General features: G+C 41.9%; 1 non-coding gene across 1 annotated transcript; it reads right to left on the bottom strand.

Annotated features, from left to right (window-relative positions):
- Nucleotides 1-8,319: 8,319 nt before the first annotated feature.
- On the bottom strand, nt 8,320-8,392 carry trnal-caa. The gene has a single exon. It is a non-coding gene; the product is annotated as a tRNA-Leu (tRNA).
- Nucleotides 8,393-25,763: the final 17,371 nt, after the last annotated feature.

The raw sequence follows: 25,763 nt of genomic DNA, 5'->3' as shown, positions 1-25,763 counted from the left end.
TATCCATTAACAAATCCTCAATTGATTTTACAGAAAAGGTATCATCATAATATATTCTGATCTAAAATTGCATTAAAAATAACAGCTTTTCCTTGCTGTATTCTGTTGAAGACGTCTGAATAGGTGTGAATGTGTATTCAGTGAGCAAACGTATTTATCATCACATTTTATCTGAGTTTGTTCAGTTCTCTTGCATGTTTTGTCCACTCCTGCCCTCCCAGATCCCTTCTGCTCTGTGTTTTTGTAAAAGCAGATTCCCGTCTCTCATTACCATCGGTCGACAGTTTATGTTTTATTCATCATGTCCCCGATAAATAACAACGCCGCCCAGGCCCTCAACTAATCATGATCCTGGTGGGGAGAGCCTTTTTCCATCATTAGCTTCACCTGTGGCTGGGCTCTCCTCAGCTGCAGAAGCTAATATGGCAGTATTGAGGTTAGATACACAACAGCCCTGCTTGCATCTGCAACAGCAGGTTGAAGGATGAGACCTAATCACCAGTCTGTCATCTTCTCTCTGCTCTTGCTGGAAGCGAGGAAGCATCGGGCGTCTCTAATTGCCAATCAGGGATAACTAGAGTGCTGTGGCGAGGGCTCGCTGAATGTAAGACAGGAGAAGCACTATAAAGCAGACTTTAACCCGGCTCAGACAAGTGCAGGAATTCAGGCTTCGCTGAGGAGGATAATATCTCAGGGAGGTGCTTTTGCTCTCTGTGTTTCACTGTGTAAAGCTGCACTGTCCCTTTGAAGCACACTGACGGGGGCAGTTACATCTTACCCCTATAACCATCAAACTACACTGGATGTCTTTTTGTTCAGCAGACACTGAACTACAGACGGGTGACAAATTAAAGTAAAAGCCTGAATTAAAGTGCGGAGGAAGATGCATGCAGATGCTTCCACACAGGTGCACTGCATGGCACAATTAAGCAGTTAACATCCAAACATGCATCCTGCTCCGTGGCATGTATTAAAGCGCGGAGCAGGCCCAGCTGAGTCTGGCAAGACGAGGGATTGTTGGGGCACTGATGGCAGGAGCTTCAGTCACCAAGACTGCGAGTGTTTCCCATGTTCCAATAGGAACAGTGACTAAAGTGACATCTATGGGAGAAACATCAGTACATAGGGTCGTAAATTGTGGTCGCCAGCGCACATTTGATGACTGTTATGCTCGTGCATTAGTGCGATATGTAAGGAAAAACAGAAGAGCAACTCTTCCTCAGGTGACTGAGAAAGTCATTGCAGGATGTGATCAGACTGTGTCAGCAACAACAGTCAGTCGACAATTACACAGAGTGCAGTGCATAAACCCCTCATTACAAAGATGAATGAACATTTAAGAGTTCAGTGGTGCAAAAGCCATCAGGACTGGTCTACAGTGATGTGGGGAAAAAGTGATCAAGTGGTCAGATGAGTCATCCTTCACCATAATCTCGACAAGTGGGACCAAGAGAATGGTACAGACCTGAATACCAGATTTTGGGCAGATTTGAACCAGCGTGTTAGACAGCGCTCTCCACCATCATCATCATCAAAACAGCAACTGTTGGAATATCTTTTGGAAGGATGTCTCTCTGTCCCTCCAGATGGAGATGTGTAGAATCCATGCCAAGGTGAATTCTAGTGGTTCTGGCAGCACATGGGGGCCCAGCACCTTACTACAACACTTTTTGTTGGTTTGTCCTTTATCTTGAGTGTGATGCAATCCTTACGAAAATATTGTAGAATTCTCTCTCCGCACATGTGTGGGTGTTAAATCATTACATTGAATTACAGTGATGAGTCCTGAAAAGCTTCATAAATGTATGTATCACAGATTTGGCCAGTGTAGAGTAGTAGATATTCTGTTGTACCAGATCCTGGTTGCTTAGCTTTGGAGACAACAGGCAATCTTTGTTCCAGTCAGTCCTACCTCTTCACAACACTGTGGACTCACAATGGACAGTTTAAAAATGGATGCAGCAGAAATTTCTCATTGGATTTGTTGCCAATAAGTAAAATATAGACTATATTCAACCGCTTTTAAGGAAAAAGCAGAGTTTCCAGCAGGAATTACTGAGAACTGTGTCTCAGCAAAGTTGTATCTTTCAACTCACTCACTGTTTGGTTTCTTTAACTATAAACCAGTCACTGGCTGGGATGGGAACCAATAGCATGCTGTACTATTAACTTTACGTTTTAGTCACCTCTCATTGCCAGCTGAGGCCTCCAGTTTCCGAAAACATGCTCTTCCCACAGAAATAACTTAACCCAAATCATTATAATGAGATCAACATGATTCACAGTGAGGTATCATGTGCTCTGGAAATGGTATGAAAAGATATCTTTACAGAGACAAAGGAGATTAGAAAAAGCAGTGAAAAGGGATTCAGCAGGGCTTATTCATGTGAGCCGACTCCGCTCTGTTAATCACATTGTGTTCCCTTCCTGATATTCTAGATGAAGCTAATATCAGCGAGGGATTAATATCCAGGTCTCCTATTAAACCGGAAATGGTGCTGGTGGTGGCGAGTGGGTGGAAGGAGATCGTGAAACAACTGCCACACTGATGGTTAACTGTATTTAGTCTTATTGGGCACTGGGATTATGGGAATTATGGGTATCCACGTACTGCCTTGAAAATCCTATTAAGTGCTCATTATCTATTCTATTAAGCAGAGAGATGCACAATGAGCTCTTTCCTCTCCATCTTTTCCTCTCATTTACACACACACACACAAAAACACACACTAATACCCAACTTTTATTAATGTTTGTTACTTGCTTTTAAAGGCTAATGTTTTGGGTATTAACCTACTGCAACATGACATTTTGAGCTAATTTGCTTTTTATTTAAATAATAAACAAGAAATAATGACAAAGGTGCTCATAAGAGAGTGTCTGAAACAATTTTTGGTCTTTGTTGTCGCACAGAAATCCTCCACTGATTCTAACACTGATGGTTTTTGGCCATTTCAGTGGCATGGATCAGTGGATGGAAACGCTGGGCAGTTTGGTCCAGACTGAAATATCTCGCCACCTATTTGACGGATTGCCGTGAAATTTTGTACGGACATTTGTGGTTCTGAGATGACGAGTCCTAATAACTTTGGTGATCCCCTGACTTTTCCTCTTACATCCCCATCAGGTTGGCATTTGTGGTTCTGTGCGAAATGTCTCGACATTTGAAAAGTTGGATGGATTACCACTCCCTGCAAACAAAAACTACTTTTGTTGTTTATGTGTGAAGAGAAAGTCTGAAACAAATGAAATGCACAGTCAAAAATGTATTTTAAGATTATTGCTGATAAAGCATCATAGCCTTTTAGAACTGATAGCATGGCTATTATAAGTAATGGGCATTATTAGTAAATGAAGTCGGATCTTTACCTACATGGCACAGCAGTAGGCAACAATATGGGTCTGATATGTCAGCAAACTGATCCCCCTAACTCTGCTGTTTGTTTGTAATTCTCTATGACTGTTTTCTGTCTAGTTTTCTATAAAGAACCTCCTGATTAAACAGTTATTATCGAGCCCTCGAGCCTTTTTTCTCCTCCAATTTAGTCAATATTGAATTGGTAACTGTAGGCAGTGTCCATATCAACAGAAACATTTAAACGTAATGGAACATAACTGAGCTCTTGTGCTTTACACTTCAAAGGCTTTCAGAGATTGGCTGTCACTCAGCTGACAGCCGGCAGCCAAGAGCCACTTCAGCCCGTCTGTGACAGCGTATACGACAACCGAGAAAACGCAGTCTTTGGCTGGATTTCACACAAAACGCCCAGAAATAAGTCCTCACCGAAAAGCACATTAATTCATGCATGTCTGTTTTGTTTTTTTGTTTTTTTTCATTTGTAAGGTTCTCGAACTGTGAATTACAAGCAGAAATCTTGCAGTGACGCCAGCGCGATGAAAACATACAGCTGTGATATCAGTGCATCAAGCCTCTTATTTCAAGAACCCGTAAATTAGGAGGGCCGGGTCATTTTCCCGCTGTTAATTAAAGTCTATAATGTAATGCTATAGCACAGCTCACTGTAATTGAGTTAATTGTCGCTGGTAGCTTTACTGTTCACATGCCTCTCCCACACACACACACACAGAGGTTAAGAGGTCAAACACACCTACACTGCTATCATGGAGCACTCCCTTGAGAGTGCTGCTTAGGCGGCAGAGGACGTCACTTTGCCTTAATGTATTGAATACTTTTTTTTTTTTTTTTAGTTTAGGATGAAAGAGGCTTTGAGGAAGGGAACATTTATCATTCAGACTGCAGTGTAAGATAATTAAGGTAAAAAGCAGATTGACCGTGAATAGCTGACGTGTAAATCCATGTCGAAACAATAGCTAGAAATATTGACTACTTCATGCTTGCAGATTTATCGGAAGTTTGATTCCTGCAGGCTCCCATGAAGCAGCAATTAAGACAAACAAAATGGAAAAAGTCAAACACTCCTTTCTTTCTCATGCTGTGTAATTTTTTATCTCCAAAGTTCTCTCTCTTTTTTTTTTTGCCTTCAACTTTTCCTCCACCTCCCCCCCCTTTTTTTTCTCTCCTCTCTTCACTTGGGACTCACAGAGCTCCAGGATTAGATTAGCTATCATTTATAGCAGGCCTGGGAGGCTGTGAAGAGCAGACTCCATCAGATGGAGAGATAATGGTGCTTTATGATAGATCCTGGCTAATGAAATGCCACTGTCTGTAATGAGATCAGTGAAAAGTGAGCTTTTGACCCCCTGAAAAGGGCAGGCAGCATGTTGAGAATATCCACTGAGGATGTTCTTGACGTCTAAGATTTCTGCCCTCTTGCTTCTCTTACCTGTTCAGGTTAAGGTCCCTCTGAATTCACGAAAAGTAAGGGTTTGTTTTTCTGAATAATTTTTTGGAATAAAACTGTGAAAAAGTCTCACAGCACTGCCGTAATGCAGAGCCTGGCTGCACACTTGAGCTGAAGCACAACACGAATCACACATGCAAAAAGCACAAACAGTTGAAATGCCAAAATGCTAATGCCAACATTTACCAGAGGCTGTGAGGTGGGGCTGTTCAAACAGTGGGAGGTGTGTAAGGTCAAGAAGGGGATTACTCATTCACAGTGCGCCTCAGAGGTCCACACGTTTGTAGAACAGCAAAAAATACATAATATAATTCCTGACAGCAGCATGACGAGCGTGAAATGCTCAGCCTGTAAGGGCCGCTAACCAGGACACTTTTATCAAACCCAAACATAACCCGGCCACAGCAGCTCCGCTGTTGTTCTCTTTTATCTTCCTTCCATACATTTTTTGCCCTCATTACTTGATGATTTATGATAGTTACACAGGGTCTGTTTAAAAATTGACCATATTATAGACATCATGCAGGCCCGGTCATTTTTCACTTTCATCCATCTCAGGCCACAGTATTGTCGAAAATGGTCTCATATCTCAAAAACTCTATAGAAATCAGTTGTGCAATTAAACAGAAAAGAAATAACATAACATTTGGATGCAATGCTCTCTGTATGAACATGTGTTTGTATATTTTGTCTTAAATTATTTTGGCCAGTGTAGTAAATATTTCAACCAACTTCACATCTATTTGATATGTAAGTTCACATATGGATTTATAATCCCTGGATTGGTGATCTCTCACAGCCTCCATGTTACATGACTTTCCTTCTTTCACCTCTTAAAATATTCGTCCCTCTTACGTTTTTCCATCTTTACACTTAACAGGTCATCAGCCTCTCCTGCCCCCTCTCATTTCTGTCCACTTTCCTATCTCATTCTCCTTGTGTGACAGCAAAATCCATCTGAGAGCTGTCATCTTCCCCCTTTCATCATCCCACGGAGCTCAGCCACGTTTGAGTCTCAGAAGAGGGGTCAGAGGTCGGGTGAAGTCATCTGTAGTTGCTGGGGAATTTCGAGGGGGGCTTATACGCGACTGACAAGTTTTCATTTACACCTTCTCCCCTCTCCTCACTCAACTTCATTTTTCATCTCTCCGGTCATTCCCGGGGGAGCAGCACACATTTGCTTCCACTTCAAAATATGGGTTTTACATCTCAGGAGGAGATGGTTTACAAAGAATAAATTAGTCTCATTTTTTCCTCATACACCTACCTGTTTTATTATATATGCTTTGCCTGTGGCTGTTTAATAATGCTGTTTACAGTGGCTGTTTTGTAGCATACAGATGTTTTACAATCTACTCGACTAACAATAGATATCCTGCTATTATCATGTAATGATATAACTTTGTAACCACACACACAAAATTAAATTTGGAATATCCTTTAAACTTCCCCATGCTGTCTGTTGTCTGGTTGAAACTCACCCACTGGCAGCAGAAGAAAGACCAAAATACCTTGAATCGTCTCTACTCTCTTTTTTTAATAACATTTCTATTATTGTCAAGAAATCATTTCCGTGGCTAATCTCCTTTTGAAAAGGATGGAGAGAAGTCACAGAGAGTAATATACTTTTTTGGAGTTTTCTTTAATTGAGGAGTCATGGCAGGATTAAATTTTATTTGGTCCAGGGGAGCAGCCGGTCCTGGTGAGGCGACAAAGGAAATTGATTTTGTGCCCCACATCCTTTCCTGCAGCTCCTGGCTTGCGCTCAGATGGCACAGCACAGTGCCACGTTAGAGCAGGCCAGGATGCAATTGAGTTTCTTGCGTTTTTCTTTTTCTCTGAGAGCTGAAGGAGGTTTGACTGTCTTGCTGTTTGGAGACATGAAACACGGAGGCAGAGTGAGTGAAAATAGTGGGTAGAAAAAGGTATCTAATGGATTTCTTGAGTGTAGGTTCAGTTTGTAGATCATTCTGTCTGTCAGTGGTTGGTACACACTAGACAAATACAAATGCATTTTGTTATATGAATAGATAATGTTCTGTGAATATATACAAGCTGAAGTCAGGGACTGTCCCAAAGTGGATCAAATCTTCAGATTTATGTCAGTAACTTTCACCTTTGTTTAAAGTAGAGACATCAAACCAGCTCTGTTTTCATCTGGATTTATTCCCATTAGAAACAAAACCTGCAGTTTATAAAGAAAAAATATGCATTATAGCTCAATACAACTCTGACCTGTATTTTTCCACTGTTAAAAACTTATGATTTACTTCCACCTGGACTATGTTGGAGGTATGGTTCCTTCCAGATGTTTCAAGAAATACAAACTCTGCATTGAGTAAAAGTTTGTATCTGATGTGGTTTGATCGCCTTGTCAAACATTATTAAAATCACATCGGCTCATTCTCCTGCATTGAAAAATCCAGAATCTATGAATATGCAAATGATTTTTTGATTAAAAGAGAGTGACATTTGAAGACCTCTGTCAGACTTAATATTCTTTACAGCTCCATCAGCACCTCAGCTGCTCTGCATCACTTCTTGCCATGTTCAGATGGCCAGTGGACTTGCTTTGAATTTCAACTATGCCATACCTCTGAGGAAACCCTTTTAGACCCATTAAGCCTGAGGGAACATTGGCCTGAGTGCACACCTCTGGGCAACTTGGCATGTGCGTAATATCAGGGCCAGCAGTCACCTGGGGCAGTGCTGACAGGCTGAAATGTGCTAAGCTGACCTTTTCCATCAAGTTTAAATGTGTTTTGCGTGGCCAGATGTGACAAACCAGCCCATATTCTGTCTGTGGAGACCGAATACGGGCCGATGTCCTGAAGCTCTTGCTTCTGCAGCAGCACATTTCATTAGCTCATCTGTCTCACTGTCACCTACTTCACACCGTGTTTGCTGCTTTACAAATGTGTGAAGTCCCAACACCCTGCTGAGTGCTGCATGGGCCGCTGTCCGGGAGGAATGTTAAGTGCACCGACAACACCGATCCAACATGTCCTTCAACACGGAGATGAGTGGAAACCCGTTCACACGGGCTGCATGTGCAAACACGCACATACAGTACACACATTTATACACACATGCTGGCACTCCAGGGTCATTGCAGAGATACTCCGCTTGTCTTTCCATTTACTTTTCTTCACGTCACTGGGAGCTGTGAATCGGAAAGACAGACCACTTCTCACCAGAGAAATGATCTGTCCCATCACACCCGCAAAGTAGTTTTCTTTGGGAATGATCTGTGAGTTTGGTGCAAAGCTGCACTTGATGTAGAACTTGGCAGAACTTTCCAGTCAATTTGAAGAAAGAAAGATACAGAAAGAGACAGCAAAATTACCCTTTCTCATTTAGAAGAAAATGTCATGTCATGTCATCATTTGCCACTTATCTGGGTCCAGGCCCAGGTCGCAGGGGCAGCCCGCCCAATTCATAATGCACCGAAGTCCTATGGCACCTCCACAGGTGGTGAGCCCATGGGTGGTGGTGCCACCCGGAGTGGGATTTAAACCCACGACCCTGAGAGGTTGAGTCTCATGCTCTACCAACTGAGCTAACCGGGCAGCAGAAGAAGATGTTGAAACATAAAAAAAAACATGGGCAATAACCTGTAAGCCGCCTGTCAAATGGGCTTTGATTCAAACTAATGCAGCAGGTCTTTTCAGTTCAGTAGCAATATAGATCAAAAGTGGCCTCTTCATTATTTCCTTATACTGAAGAAACACCTGAATGGCCCACGAGAGCTAATGTGAATTGACGTTTTCTATTAAAGTAGTAGAGTCTCATGATTGAGTAGGTATTTGTTAATGTGAGTAATGGGCACAAAAAAAGCTTTGAGATTATTCTCTCTAAATTGAATTTATTTGCAGCTCTTCTCTCCCATCAAAAGTATCTGCAAAGAGTGTAAAATGTCTCCCTGAATAACAATTGTTGGCTTTCACATGTCTCATAATTTCACTTGTCAGGAGGAGAACAAAAAACAGCAGCTTTTTGTGCTAAACATATCGTCATTATCCATGTGAAAATATTGAACAAAACAAGTCAATTACCGCATGTTGGTACTAAAATGTATTTCAACTTGATAATTTAGAAACCTCATCAAATATAACAGTGGTCTGAGAACAATTTAAAAGCATAATATTTTGTCATCCAGCCTGTTTTACAGTAAAATTGCGATCTGAACGAGACTATAAACAACCGTCTCTACTTTGAAAACCCAGTGTTGAAATGACATCTGGTGAAATAATTCCTCCCTGCAGCTGTGTGTGTGTGTGTGTGTGTGTGTGATTAGTTAAAACCGCCTTATCGTCTTGGTTGCAGGAGAGAGCAGAAGGGCTCTGGTCAGCACTCTCTGATAGGGAAACTATCTCATGCTTGTGACGGTGGTCGTGCTATTTGTTGGTTCTTGAAGGCGTCAGGGGAGAGAGATTGCTTTTAAGAGCCCTCACACATATTACAAAGCTGTCACCGGCAGGAGTGTTGACAGCTGATCGCTCTGTAGGAGTGTGACGCTCAGAGAAGCAGAGGGTGCTAAGATAACGGTTGTCAGGGAGGTTAAGGGTGGACAGACTTTCCCACCATGCGATTATTCTGATTCCTCCGGCTGTCCTCCTCCTGCCTGTCTCTGGCAATGGACAACGTGCCATGTCTCCACCTGGCGTTAAAATCCATCCCAGATGATTGGATCATAATCGCACACATACATGCTTCTAAAGCTGAGGCTTAAAATCGCCAAGAAGCATTGAAGATGTGATTATCCATCATGTCCAGGGGTAGTCAGCTAATTGAATGAACATGTGTGAATGTGCTGTGTCTCCAAATCACACAGTCACACACAGAGTTGTCAGTAGATCCATTATCACGCTATATGTTAGCTTAGCTTAGCACAAACACATTTACCGGGGGCACATAACAACCTCACCTCTAAATCTCACTAAATGAAGCTCTTGCAAAAGTTCAGTGAGGAGGGTCTCTTCCCTCACGTTCTGCCTTGTTCCTCTATGGGTTAACGTTGTCTACACACTCCTGATCTAGTTCTCTCCGTCACTTCCAGTTTCCCACGCTGTCATATCCCTCCATTCACACTGCCGACGTCTCCTCATCTGATCTAATCAATTTCTGCCCACGTTCCTCGAGCCAATCGGTCGCTGGATGCTGTTCTTTGAACATAATTGCACTTCTGCTCATCTGTCTTTCAGACCTACAATTATGATTTAACATGTTACATCTTGTCTTAAAGCAATTTAGCGTTAGTGTATTTCCCAAAATGTGGGGGTTTTGACACTGGGTTATTCTCAGTGTTCAGTTCTGTGTCATCCATAATGTGTGATATAATATCTAGGCCCTATAATAACACGGCTCCACTCCACATAGCAGTGATGTGTGTGCTAGAGAGCACCACAAAAAGCAAAAATTGTGCTTCCAAATGCAACAAAATCAGCCTTGATTTCCATGAATTATGTTCATGCAGTGATGTGTCAAAGTGCCTTTTTGCCACAGTTCATCATGAAACCTTTATTTAACCAGGATATGCCTGATGGGACGCTGTCACACTGTATTTCTGTCCTCATGTCACGTCAGAGGGATCCATTCAGCAGTCACAAGTGCCCCTCGGCTTATCTCAGATAATAAATGTCCCCGGGGGAGTCACGGAGCCATGTTTTTCTTCAAAGGATGAGACAGAATTTTGATACCGTATTTTCACTGCCCAGCAAGTCCTCCAAATTAAATGGCAAAACACTTTGTTTGTAATTCCTCTCCAGACTGACCAGACTGTTTTCTTGTCTAATGACCCTCTCAGCAGGACGACATCCTTTGTCAGAGCCTTTCTATGATGCAACAGATTTTAGCTGCAAAAATCATTTTCTAATCTAACGTTCCAGTGGTTAAGGTTTTTTTAGTCATAGGCTCAAAAGACTTGGTTAGAGTTAGAGAAAGATTGTGGTTTGTTTTAGTTAAAGTTTACGGGGCATTTGTGAGGCTGTTTTTTTTTTATCATGAGAGGACAGACTCTGACTTCTGGTGTTTTTCACCATAGTTAGCTTTGTAAGCTAAAACCACTTGATCAATATTAGGAGAAGATTGTGTTTGTTGTTAAATGATAAAATTTGAAGAGGCTCAAGATTCTGCTGTACTGAACAAAATCACCAATAAAAAAAAATGTGTGCATATGTTGAGTAAAAACCACAAGTGGCTTCCAGTTTAAACATTATAATAAGGTTTCCTGTTTAAATTGCCCTCTGAATTGAAACCCACACGTTTCCTCTCTTGCCTGTGTGAAGGGGAAATCATTCTTTTGGTCAGTGCTGAATTTAATCTGTTCATTTATCCATCTTTGGTGCTTGTACCACATTTATTTTTTGGTTTTATTGTTACTCTTTTGCATTTCTGCACAGAATCAGATTCTGGAGAAGCCTGAGAAGACAATGGGGCTCAACAATGACACAGCTAATGCCTCGGCAAGAGTTTCTAATCACCCGTATACAGCTCATACATACACAGACATATGCAATTGTTGTGTCAATCAACTTGAAAATATCATGTTGCCTGTTTTGGTTTCTGTCTGGTCCTATTGTCTCACCATCATCACTTCTCTCCACCAACAGTCAGCAGAGTTTAGAAGGGTGATGGCCTTTCTGTTATTATTAGCTGTAAGGTCGGACTGTGTCACTTTGCGGCAGCCAATGGCAGGTTAGGACAGTGTGTTCCAGGTTGTCTGGAGGCTCTAGAGTCTGACAGGAAGAGCAGACACTAAGCAGAGGACAGGGCATCACTGACTCCTACACAGACACATCAGGGATAACTGGCTACATTAACTCTGTCCATTAGTGGCTGTCTCTCGCAGACAGGAAGTGACTGATTGAGGCAGATGTGTGGGATTTATTTATATCCCAGCTTATTTAACTGCTTTGGTCGCTGGTTGCTTGTCAGGCATCACTGGAAATAATGTCCAGGGGATCGGCGACAAACAGGAATAAGCAAGGAGTGAGAGCATGTGTGTGTGTGTGTGTGTGTGTGTTCCTGCATTGTTTATCTGCAGCGTGCAAAGCCATGATTGCATTAACAAAGAGAGCGCACAGACAAAGGAACAAAGAGGAAAGGTTCCCCCAGAAAAAAATAAAAGTGAATGAAACAGCCTCTAATTTACCATTGTTGGAACCACTTCACAGCGGCTGGGAGAAAACAAACAAAAAGCTGTCAGACCAATTAATTACATAAAGTTCTTTGTTTAGGCTTTAACTATACAATAACTCCACAACATCACATTAAAGCCACAAAATAGAAGCAAAAAGAACATAAACAAAATCCACGTTGTGAAAACCATTGGTCAAATACATGAAACAGTTGCTAAATAAGTTATTTTGCAACCTAGAAACAGATGTCAAAGCTAAAAAAACACGATTAAAACCAAATGATCGTAGGGAAGTTTCGACCTGGTGTCTGTTACAGGGTGAAATGTATTCGGGACAGAGCCCTGGGGTTTCTCTGAGTGATGGGCGGCCCACAAGATACTGGCTGACTGTGTGTGTACGTCAGCGTGATGCTTCACAGTTGCTCCGCTCCAGTTCAGGAACTGGAGATGTGAAAGGACTCAGGCTTCTCCTGGGTACACGCAACACAGCGGAGCTGATAAACAAACCCAGATCAGATCAGACCCGGCACTGCCTCCCACTGACCCAAATACAAGCTTATATCAGTCAGTCCTGACTCGACTGACGTTTGGTGAAATGAGCCCGGTGTCTGAAAATGCGGAGATGTACCATGTGTTCACAAAAGTGAGAGAGACGTGTTAAGGAGGGATGACGTGAAGAGGCTGTAGTCTGACATTTTGTGCTTGCGGTGGTAGATATTTGCTATTTTTGCCTTTAAATTTGGTTTAATCTTCTGATTCCTGACTTTCCAGCACAGTTCCTACTATGAGTGAAGCCTTAACTTTTTCAAAACTTTCTGAAAGTTGAAAGAATTACATTGAGCACCAAACCCTCACCCCAGAGCGCACTGTAGATTTGATTAACAGGGAGAAAATTAAAGTTCTTGCCATCTTTCTTCAAGAAAGTTAACTTTTTAACTGTACATCCTTCATTTTTACTCCTTGTTCTGTGCCTGTATTTTCATCTGTTCAGTGTAACAGAAGATGTAACTGGATGTGTAAGAATCTAGCCTCTTCTAATCTTGTTAATAACACAACTGGTCATTTTAATTGTGATTTAGGGACCAATTACCAGACAAGCATGACGCTGACGCTAATAGAAGTACGGTAATTAACTATCAGATCTAAACCTTGAGCATCCTGCTGTGCTGGAGGGTTTTAGGGCTTTCACCACATACAGTATGCTATCACTGCTGTGTGACATCCATTAACCCTGTCATCATTCATTTTTCCTTTTGCTGTTTTTTCCCCCCCTGACTGGGGGGCTGTGCTGCAGCTGCACAAATAAAAACAGCACAGTGAAAATATTAATTCCGCTTTATCATCCTGTGAATGTCAGTTAAATAAATCTCTGATTGAACTTTAACGTGTTGGACTGTAGCTGCCCACAAATATTACACATTGCAGTTGTTTTGTTGACTTCAGTCTGTCGCGTTTGCTGTTAACAGCTCCACTGAATTTTCATGCATTTCTGTGCGTCATCAGTCTTTTCTGACGATGCCTGTAGTGTCTGAGAGAGAGAGAAGCAAAAGACAGTCACTAAACAGAAAACATAAATGAAAGATTGGATCAGGGATTCATTATAATTGGCCCCAGACTTTAATGAATTGTCTTATTTTACCAACTTGCTACTGACTATTGCACAACATCCCTAATTTTCATGACTAAAATGTAGTGGATACACATACCCACTTGTAATTACTTAATTTGTTGATACACCTGTCATCAGTGGACAGGTGTGTGATAAGTTTTGTTTGATGACGTGTTATGAATTTCCGTGGTATGAAATCTAATCTCTGGCTTTTCTCGTGTATGATATAAAACCAAAGCTCAGAGCTTGGATCTTTCTTCTTTCTTTCCTGCTTTCTCTCACTTGCTCTGTATTAACAGCCATCGTGACACACTGAAAACTTCATGCCAAGAGAAGGAACCTGTGCAAATATGACAAGCTTTTGATATTACAGTTATTTCGCTCCTCGCTGCCTGAGGGGCTCTCTATCTCTGTCTTTCTCTCAGTCTTTCGTCTCTCTCTGAAACCTATATTGACAACCGAGATGCCACATCCTGACAACTTCTTGTTTAGTTTTGTGCTCAGACTTGAATGAATTACCAGAGGAGATGTATGTCAAAAAGAATCACAAAGAGAAAGTCTCCATCATGAATTCAGAGGTAGATCTCTCCCCTCCTGCTTTTTTAAAACATTACTTTCTGTATTTATGATTACATAATCTTGTGTTTCTGATGTTTATTATAATAAATAAGGTCAGTCGCACTCGCTGGAGTTTGTGATTTATTTATTTAAGCACAGCAGATTCACGAAGATCTTGTTTTGTCTTTCTTACGTCATCAGATGTGACATGTACGTCCTGTCTGAAGGGCTTAGATCCAGAGCTGTGTTTAACCTTTGGTTTACCTTTTGTATAAATAATCGAGTTTGGGTTATCATCACATATTGTAATGTGGGATTTAAGTCTGTAAATCATATTGTGCTGTTGTCCTCTTTCTCATCATCTTCCTGTGTGAGTGTGTGTGTGTTCAGTATTTTTACTCTTTTTTTACCTTTGAAATGTTTTTTTTCTTCCTTCCTCTCAGCTACCTTTGCTTAACATTATCTGTCAGGCACACACAAATGAAGTCGTATCTACATGGTTATCTAACTTGAGTCAGATAACATCAAGTTGGAAAACATCAGCTTTCTGGCCATGAATACCTGAATGACTTAGAATAGGTCAGAATGTTTTTTTCCAAACTTGTAGCCTTTAAACCCACAGCACCTGATTTTTCTCCTGAGCCGTGGAGACAAGCTGTGAACATAACACTGACATGTCATTAACGTTTTAAGTTGTCTGTTTCTCTCTTTTAGCTCTCTTTTGGTCTCTACCATCTCCTGAAGGGTACGGTCTGGTTTGCTTTCATGTGTTTTGTGCATCTGTGCATCAGTATTATGTGTGAACTTGGTGTCAGCGATTCTCTGTGATTGGCTATTGGAGTGCTATCTCCTGACAGCACTCAGTTCTGAAGCCTCTCTCTCGTCTCATCAACGTCCTCCCATAGTGATTCTTTCACACAATAAGAAATTCATTAAGAAATGAATTGGTTATGAAATTAGACAGAGGCGTAAATCTCTTACTCAGTAGTGAGCTTTTTATTTTTCCTTGTAATAGTTGATATTTTATCACCTCCAAAACTGGAAGTTGGAAAAGCATCAATAAAATGCTGTATTTCAGCTATATGGTCCTATTAGCTATACGTCATTGTTGTTGTACCCAGAGGCACTAGAAGAGAGACCCCCACCTCCTCCGGAAACCACAGTGTACTGTACTTTGAACCCTATATCAGGCAGAGCACCGTTGGTTTTTAAACTTGTTTTGCTGAGACCCAAAGTGCAGGACCAATCGTCCTCCATTCTGAGGTGTGTGTAAAATTGCATCTAATAAAATTTGATCACAGACTTCGGGGCCAGCCTCCTTTGATCTCCTAAAAGCTGCAGGTCTACCGCTTCTTGAAGGTGCGTGTTGTGGTTTGAGTTTGTAACAACATCCTCAACATCACTTTCTCTGCTGCCAGAGTCTCCTGCCCTGATTCCCAGGATAAAAGCATGTCCCTCCTCTTCGTCCTCCTCCACCTCCTCCATAAGTGGGGCTGATTGGAGGTGAGTGATCCTCAATCCCCTTGCTGTCATCTGTTTGCTGTGTCCGGTAAATGGTGGTTCTGTGTGGTGCAGTGAGTGTTGTAATTGCTGCTTTTGTTAAGGATGTGGTAATGTGGAATCCCAATGCAAATTTCCTGCGGGGACAATGAAATGTATTTTGTTAATGGCTCTCATTAGTGTCCATTTTGCCACCTCTTGTTGAACTGTAAAAAAAAAAAAAAAAAAAAAAAATCATAAAAGGTGTCAGATCATTGCTTTTTGTTCATGAGGTGAAAAAAGCCAATTATAAAAGAAAGCTCCCAGCAAATCCTGTACTCTGCAGGCATATGTGAGGTAGACTGGCAATAATAAGCTGTGGTTATGTACATCTCTGCCTGCTCCACCGCCCACTCCTACAAATTCATGCCCATACTTTCACTTTCTTCCTCCTTATCGCTGTCTCTTAATATGGTTCATATTGTGAGAGGTGCCTCAGAGCCTTGTACACCCTCATTTGTATCTGTCAAACTTTAATGAATGCTCAGGCCATGAATGTTGCATGACTTAGAGAGTTAGCACATGCATACTAAACTAGGGTCTCAAGTAAGGGACACATGATTAATTGTTTTTCATTGCAACACAGAGTGGTGTGTCCTTTTGTGAATAAAAGGGTGCACTGACACTTTAATATACACAACAGTACACTACAGTTTGAACTTTGCTAAGCAATATTCGGATGATCTTAGAAACCACACACACAAACTTATGACAGTATATCAACTTAATTAGTCTTTACAATGCTGTGTCCAAGCAACTACCACTTCTGAAGCGATAAACTAACGATGGCTGATGCAGTCAGCACCAGGGGAAGGTGTCTGCACACAGTTTACTTAACTGTGTTTGACAGGGCTAAATGCAGGAGACCTGTGGTTTTGCCGCTCTCCACACAGACCTGTCAGGATAATTTGGAACCCGATTCTGGTTTGCAGCGAGACTCCTTGTCAGCGACTCAAACTCCGCATTCGGCCTCTGCTCCCCAAGGAAGGATCCTGCCAAATTACATTTCTCGAAAAGAAGCAATAAATGAATAGTTTGTTTACTTTAATCAAGCTCTGGCTTGTACAGTGAATAGAGCAGCAGAAAACGCAGGCAGAGGTTGTTATCTGAGACAAAGCTTGAGTCTCACTTTGCTAAATAGATCTGATTAACGCTGCCCTTGTTCTGATGCCTCGAATCTACCTGATGGAAACAAATTGGACTGGTTCATATTTTCCTCCCTTTGGACACATGTCTATCAGTGCAGAGGAAATGGAAAGAGGGATTTTTTATTCACTAATGAGTCCGAGATATTCACAGTGGTGCTTTCCTGAGATAGAATAGAAAATGCATAGCTTCTAGTCTAATGTCAAGACCCTTAGACCCTTAGAAACGTGCTCTCCAATCAGCTCAGAGTATCCTCCAGTGTGCACTCGCTAAAACAATGGTGGTGTGCAGGAAACACAGAGGATGTTTAAGAGTGTATCTGCCACGCATCTGTTTATGATGCTGTGGCTGTCGGTTGTTTTGAAAACAGTTTTACCATTGTGCTATATTTTTTATTTCAGTGAAAACTAAACATTACCACAAAAACAGATAATTACGTTTCATCTTTAAAGCTGCCATAATGAACATGTATCAGTATTTCTTTGTTTCTAATAAAGAATAGAGAACAGAATAGAAACTATAGTGCATACACTAATGTTAAACGCTGTTCTAAAACAAATCTCATTACACAGTCTTGTTTGAATTTCAGGTTTGTGGTATTCAGCTTTACTTATCTGCAATTTCATCTTTACAAATTTGTTTTACAAGTTTTACAAACATGTGAGCCCTTGGCGTCCTGTCAGATAACGACCAATAAGCCAGAACATCTAATTAACTTATATTTCAGCTTCACTCTGTGTTTGCATTACAGCTTACCCTTTAAAGCAATGGCTAACTAAATGCACCAGCAACAATTAACCTCCACAAATGTGAGCTGACAGCAGTCATATTCATTCACTATTAATTATTTATCATGAATTAGAGCCTGTCAGCTCATCAGAGGCAAAGATTAACACTAATATACGAAAATCCATTCTGACTGCTCTCAAGCTTCTTAAAGAGAAGCTCATTAATCCTGATGGGACTCGCTTCCTCCAAAATGTTTCCATTTACATGGTGAAAACTGGCCACTAAAGGATCTGATGAGCACTAAAATCTGACACCGCTCGTGCCATAACTGTCTTCATCGCTAAATAAATGTGGGGAGAAAAAAAAAAGGAACTTCAAACGCTTTAAGAGAAATTACAGCTGGTCATAAAACCGCAAACCAACAAAGGAGATGAGACCAGAATCGATTTCCACATTTTCACAAACAGCTTTTTCATGCGCTCAAAGCAAAGAAAGGTCTACAAAAAACATGTTTTAAAAGCAATTTTAAATGAATGTAGTGATCTGGATAACAGAATGTCCTCAGGCAGGCCATTACAGAGCCTCTAGATTCACGCTTTCACCACATTTTTTGTCACATTGCTTTCTGTGCTGGTTCCATTATTCTGACAGGAACACTAAGTTTACTTGGGGAGGGAGAGAAAATGCTTTCTCAGCACATACTATAACTCGGTGTACTGCTTTTGTTGTGCTCCTGTCTGATGAGAAACTAAGGTCGACCGTACTGTGGCTATCTTGTTTTTTATATTATCTGTAATCAACTGTTTTGAGAAACTGAAAGAAGGTTCGCTTCATTTTGTGGCTTGTATTGCACACAGTATGAATACCTATTCTTCCAGGGGTTCATTATGTATCAGGACAGGTGTGTGTGTGTGTGTGTGTGTGTGTGTGTGTGTGTGTGTGTGTGTGTGTGTGTGTGTGTGTGTGTGCTGGTGTAAATATGTGTTTGTGTCCCTGCTGGTAAATGTCTGGCAGAGAAAAATGAATCATCTGGAGAGCCATCTGTCTGTCTGTCAGACGGCAAATGTTTTCTCGTCTGAGTGAAACACCAAAAAAATCAGAAGACTACATTTCTGAGCTGAGGAGGTCGAACCATCAGGCTTCCAAGGTTTTTACTTCCATTTTCCTTTAAATAGGAGAAAAAGTTTTTTTTAATGATGATGTCAAACTAACAGGAAGGAACATAGCTCTAGAAAGATTAAAGCGACTTGGCATTCACTACCCTTTCTTTCTTTCTTTCCTTCTTTCTTTGCTTGTTTTGCTTTGGGCAACGTGAGGATTTAATCAGGAAGTGTTTCGTCCACTAACAGCTTTTGCTTTCCCGTTCAACTGAGACAATAAACCATGAAAACCATGAATGTCAAAGTGAACCTTTGCATCTTCATCTTTGAACCTTGTTTGTCCTGAAGCACGTTTTTCGCATGCAATTAATATGCAAAGTTGTCTTATTATTTGCCTCGGGAATGAAACAGAATGTGTGTTAACAGGGTTTTGAGAAATACTTTTTTTGCCCAGAGTTAGATGAGAAAACTGATGCCACTCTTACATCTGCATGGTAAATATAAAGCTGCAGCGAGCAACTGGTTAGATTACGTTAGTGTAAAGGCAGGGAACAGGGGCAAACATGCAGCCTGGCTCTGTCCAGGGGCAACAAAAACCATGTACCAGCATTTCTCAAGCTTGCTCACTAACAGTGAACACACTAATTAAAGTGTGTGCTGACCTATTTTACAGATGCTGGTTGGTGATAGAGATGTAAAGTAAGAATCGCTTTGCAGATTTTAATCTTTTGCTCAGCTCAAAGAATCACAGTCACTGGCTACACACCAGTTGTACTGGGTCGGTTCGTGGTAACAGTTAAAATCATACAGTGTGTGTTGTGTAAAGAATCTAATCCACCACCCATGGGGAGGTGCCGTAGGACCTCTGTGCATTGTGGACGGGGCGGCAGTCGCCCCCGCGACCTGGGCCGGCTGCACATGATGATGATCTGCTTAAAATCCCATGATATACACACAGGCATCAAGCAGCAAGTCTGTGATAACTGATAAAATGTATATAGTAAAATCTAATTCCCAACAGGCCCCGTTTTGCACTGTTGCATTTTATACATTGATATCTAATAGATAATGCTGATATTAATAAGTAAGAGAGCAAATCCCCCTCCAGGGATCTGCACTGTGCTTACAGAGAATACTGTTTCCCACCCCCAACCTGTGTCAGACATGCTGCTGAGATGAAAGCACAGTTAAGAGGCAAAGATATAAAGGGTGCACATGTAGAGAGAACAATACAAAGCATGATGTGCTGTATTTTCTCTGTCGTCTCGCTCCCTAGTTTATTACAATACAGATGGTGATGGTGACAGGAAGTCATAAGGTATGAGAGGAGGATAATTGGGGTACCTGACATCGCGCTGTGTGTCACCAGGCTGGCTGACATGTTGCTGACATATTTTGTCATTGTATTGTGTCTATGAGAGGAAAAGTTATGACACACACTGACAGAGAGAGCGACAGGCAGCGGTTCAGCTCTTCTCTGTTCAATGGTCGACTTTCTACTTTCTGTCTGAGTGTGATGTCTGTGGTTTAAAGCCCTGTGGCTCTGATCCAAACGTTTGGCAGTTTTCTGTTTCAGATCAGTGGACTAAAGGCTGAATCATGATGAGGCAGGTCTGAGGAGATGCCAGTGCTTTGTAGAGACACAACTAAATCACAAAAAAGTGCAAGTGCAAGTCTGACACATTTGGGTTTGATTCCAAATCAACACTTAAGTTCCCCCAAACCTAAGAACATTAAAGGTTTTTCTAGACAAACCCCCAAACACCTTCAGACTCCATAATAATGCTTCAGTTGTCCGTGAAAGGTGTAACAGTGTCAGTATCCTACTGGTGTAATGACGACATGATGAGTTTAAAGGTTAAACAGCTAAAACACTAACCTGTGTGAGTATATTTTTAAGGGGGTAATGCTGTGGTTGGAGTTGGAGTCTTTCATTTTTGCATATTTGGGACTTGACACAGTCCTTCTGTGATTTTGTCCTTCACTCCAAACACTGCAGCATATGGCAGGCATCCTGGTGAAGTTGCATCCGGATTTAGGCATTTTTAGCTGGTCTCTGCTTAAAGGTTACAAAATGAAAGATGGTTTCAGACACTGCTAAACAATCAGAGTAGCATTTAATTTAAAGAGACTTTTAGCTTTGTTGTTAAAGGAACGATAGAGTCACTGTGTGCAGTTACATCCTGCTGAATCTCTTCATGTTTACCAAAACACCAAGTGGAGAACCTGTGGTCTTCATGCTGCAGAGATCACTTTGAAGACACCGGTGTGATTTAATTCATCTGCCAGTGTGAAATGTCTGAAAATGTCTGGGGCTCCTTCTAACAGGCGGGCTGGCAGGCTGACAGACAGCCAGATGTTCAAACAGAGTGTGTATTCTTCTTTTGTGAGGAGGGGACTGCTGTGTTTGGCCGCCTTTAAAACAGACGCGGTGTGATGGAGATTAGGAGCAAGCTGTGCACCCGGTGTTTATTGGGTCAGTCAGGCAGGCAGACAGGGGACAGATTTTGCATATCAAAGCCCAGGGAGACAGAGGGAAGAGAGTGAACATCAGGCGTGGGGACCTCGACTCCGCTCCGTACCTCAGGACATCAGGGGCCAGGGAAGAGAGGCTCTGTTAGGCTGATTAGGGATTCAGGAGAGGCATGTGTGAGGGCACAGATTTACTGGACAGGAGCAAAGTGAGCCTCTTTATCACCAGTTGACTTATTTAGATTTGGTCTTTATCTTGGTTTAAACACCTTGTTGACCATTCATCCTGATGCAGGTGATCTCTGTGTGTGCAGTGGCTTAAATCAGACACTACAATGTGACCTCACAGTGAAGGCTGGATTACCAACCAGGCGAGGTGTGCAACTACCTCAGGCCCCCAGACCTCCAGGTGACCCATCAACTTTGTAATCTCTTTTTTTTTTTTTGCAAAGACAGACAGACTGAGATGTGAGGAAACAGGAGGACACAGCACAAACTGACCCAGTGCATTTTAAAAGCTTAATATCTGATTGTATTAGGTGCCTTGTGGAAATAACACATTTACGGGATTCTGCTTAAAAGGTGGTGACACAGAAACTAAACTAGCTAACTACTGAATATATCACAATCTGTGTCAATATCCAAACATAAAATTATGTACATGAATAATTCATCCCGAATGTATCAATAGGGGCCCATAGCTCAATTTTGCCTGGGGCCCTTAAGCAGTTCAATGCAGCCATGCTCACAGTCACCGTCCTCATTGTGAAAATAAATCCTCCTGTCATTTTAATTGAAGTGATTAACCACACCTATGTGTCAAGTATTACCAGCGGACAAGAAGCAGTCAGACAATCCAAATGACCGATGGGTCATTCGGTACTTTCTTGATAATTTCAGTACCTCATCCTACTTACGTTCCGAGAAATTGGCCTCATATATAAGTTGACGACACCCATCACCGCAGAATTAATGTTATTATTCTCCATGCGGCGATGCAGTTATGCAGCAATGACCATTAGTGTGTGACAACAGGAATTATTATTTCCCGTGGAGCCCTCACGGACTATTCGCTGCAGGGGCGGGCTGAGCTGGGCAGCACTGGGAGGAGACAGAACAAATGCAATTTAGGTCCTAAGAAATTTTCTCCTGAAAACCCAATTATGTCTCTGTAGGGAAGGCAGGGTGATAAGGGTCATTTTGTTCTTTCTAATGGAACGACAGAACGGCTGCGTGTAATGATGGGGTCTCTTTTTATTCTCTTGGCTTTCACTCACTGCCCACATCACTGTCACACTTCTCTCTTCCCCTCCCCACACACACACACACACACACTCACACACTCCATGCAATACAGTACTCTGCAGGAAAAGTATGATTAAAAGTCCTGTGAAACAGTGTGATTAAAAAGTAAAAGACTTTTCAGGGGTCTGAAGATGGATTTCAAATAATGTCTCAGAAAAAGTTCTCTTGCTTTTGCTGAAGGCTGTGAAGTGAGGAATTGAAAAGTGGGAAACAAGGGAAGTGGGAGGTGTTCACTCTCTTTTTGCCGTCGAGCCTCTGATGTTGAAATGCGTGTGCGTTTGAATTCGCGCGATCATATTTCGTCGACGCGCACGCCTGCATGTGACAAGTACAATTTCACAGAAGAGGTAGCGTCAGACAAACGATTTGTCCAGGGAGGAAAAGTGCTTATCAGGCACAGTGTAGCCAGAAGAATCCAGCCGTAAAAGAGCATAACAGAACCACAAAGAAATAAATAGATAAAGGACCAAGAAAAAAAGGAGGAGAGTAAAAGGGATAAATGTAGCATGGAGGAAAGCCATTACTCATGTTTGCAGGTTTGAGACTGCAGGTTTTCACTTATGAGAGCCAGAGAGAGGAGGAAATGTTCAGTGTAATGTAATGATGGTGTAGCAGTGCATGGGTTTACTCTTGGCAGGAGTTGTGTGTGCGTGTGTATGTGTGTGTGTGTGTGTGTATGCATGTGTGTGTGTGTGTGTGTGTGTGTGTGTGTGTGTGTGTGTGTGTGTGTGTGTGTGTGTGTGTGTGTCCGTTTGATGTTTTGACAAATTAGCACATTAAACATGCAGCCAAAAGCACATACACTCCCTTACACGCACATCCCTTGTTGTAAAGTCGAGTATCTCATTATTACTCATTTAGTCCCGTGGGGCTGTGCCTAAAAACAACAGTGAACTGTGTGTGTGTGTGTGTGTGTGTGTGTGAGTGAGAGAGAGAGAGAGAGAGAGAGAGAGAGAGAGAGAGAGAGAGAGAGAGAGAGGGAGAGGTTGACAGTGCCATTAGGTTTCATTTATTCTGTGGTGCTTAATTGTGGTTTTATGATTCTTTTATGATGCCGGTGGCTTGAACTTTTATTAATCAACGCGGCTCCAACATTTGCTTTGGTATCCAAATCCCACACACGCTGATATCTCACACAAATAAAACCTGATGATACGCAGAGCAGGGATGATACACAGAAATATAAGCCTTTGATTCAACTCAATACTTGATAGAAACTCCAGTTTCCTCTTGTCTTATGTTCATGGATTGTCGTCATTAAGGCTGCCCGTAATGACTATGATTAATTTGTGCTGCCCAGGTCAAATTCTCACGTTTTTCTGTCAGCTCATCATAAACTGACTTTACATGCATTTGTGTTGTCTCTAAATATACATACACTGGGTATATAGCATGTGCAGTGATACCCACCGTGGTTTAATCTGTGCCACTTCTGATTCTGTATAACTTTGCATACATTTGCCATATCTTGTTCTACATGAATACTGGGGAAACTATTCTCACTGATAGCACAAGATGGTTTTCTCCTACGTTGCCTACCCCCCCCCCCCCCCCCACTGTCCATCATATTTGGATAACACATGCACTGTCTCAGGCTGTATTTGTACAAAGAGATATTGGACACAATAAGCAGCGCAGCCTCTGAAGCTGACAGGTGTACAACGGAAACCAAATTAGTCTAAATATTAAACTTTGCAGTCCTGATGCCTTTTAGACAGCTGAACTGACCGATGCTAAATTCTCTCCCACACCGGCATACCAGTAATTTTAACAAGATACTGAATAACACAGATGCATGCCAGTCTGAGATGACAGAAGAAGAAGTAATTATTGAAATAAAACACACATCCTACTGAGGCATCATTATTGTTCTTAAAGGAAATGGTACATTTCTGTGTGTCTGAGTGTCTCTTGAGTGTGTCGCTGTGATGAATAGAGCTTACAGCTATTGATTTCCTGTGAGGGTACATGAGGTCATCGTGCTTGGTTTGCAACAAACCTCTCTTGGAGCTGCAGATGGACTCCAATCCCTCCTGACACAGCTGACACACAGCCGAGTGATTATCCAAGCCTCTGAGCATCGGATTGCGTCGCAGGTCATGGGTCGGGTCGCGGCAGTGAGACAAGTATTGATTGGTCCTTCGATCCTTAGCCTGGTTACGTTAGGCGGAGCAAAGAGAGGGACGTCCCCAGAGGATGCTGGGACTATGCTCGTTCCCCCAAGATGAACTATTCATTCCAGCACTTCAGTCTAGCCACAGATGCTAGCTTTAAAGAACCAATATTTACACGTTCCCCACAAACGGCCGTGGGCAAGTATTATGGTAATATATGCATGGAGAAATCAATGCAGTCAGCCATTCATTATTTTCAAAGCATGTCAACAGTGGTTACCTCCATTGTAACGCAGACAAGTTGAAATTAGAAAGCTACACAGAAAGATGAGCGCTGCAGATGTTATTTGCTATTTTTCTTTTTCTTGATTCCCACAGGGTTACTCTCCATGGGTAAGGAGAAATAAATCATGCTGCCGCAGATGAGACGCTTGATATCTGTGGTTTAGATCAGCAGTCCAGCTCATCTGCACACACCACTAACTATACACACACTAATACACAGAATATCTCACATGATGTACCTGAATCTGTTAAATGAAAGTGGGCAAAGGAGAGGACTGAAGAATACAATGATGATCTGTCTCACACACACACACACACACACACACACACACACACACGTACACACACATACAGCTGTATGCTTACCCCCACTGCTGCAGGGCAAAGAGGTTCCCATGTTGCTGTGGTGACTGCGGTGGAAAGGAGTGCCTTGTTTTTGATTGACAGCTGCTGCATCTGTTTTGTTGTGTGTGCGTGTTTGTGTTTGTGTGCCTGCAGACGCTCATGTGTGTACAGTGTCTCAATAAGGTGGCTCAGTCGGGCACATTTCCCTTTTAGACGCCACAAGTGGCCTAATTAGCCATTCACTCGCAGTTGGTGCAACACGGCACAAAGAAATGGCTCACTGTGGATTGTAAATGAATCGGCTGTACATCAAAACATACACAAATTTATCTGATGGGAAATAATGGAAAATTAATGTACCTTGTTTTTTTTCTCTTATTGTGACAGGGATGAGACTGATGTTCTTTGTCATTTAGAACTTTCTAAATCCCGTATTTTTTGAGCTGATGTTAACACGCCAGAGGCAGATTTGAGTTGGAGGACAGCGTAGAGAAGTCAGAGAGATGGGTTCCTAATGAGCCTTTCCACACTTTGTGACGCGGTGATGAAAGCGGTGTCACCGACGTCTGCCGTGTCATTCTTTGAAGCGAGCAGAGGAGG

Source organism: Toxotes jaculatrix, chromosome 18 (assembly GCF_017976425.1).
Source record: "Toxotes jaculatrix isolate fToxJac2 chromosome 18, fToxJac2.pri, whole genome shotgun sequence".
Classification (NCBI taxonomy): domain Eukaryota; kingdom Metazoa; phylum Chordata; class Actinopteri; family Toxotidae; genus Toxotes; species Toxotes jaculatrix.
The sequence above is the reverse complement of the archived record's forward strand: the minus strand, read 5'-3'. Positions and strand labels throughout refer to the sequence as shown.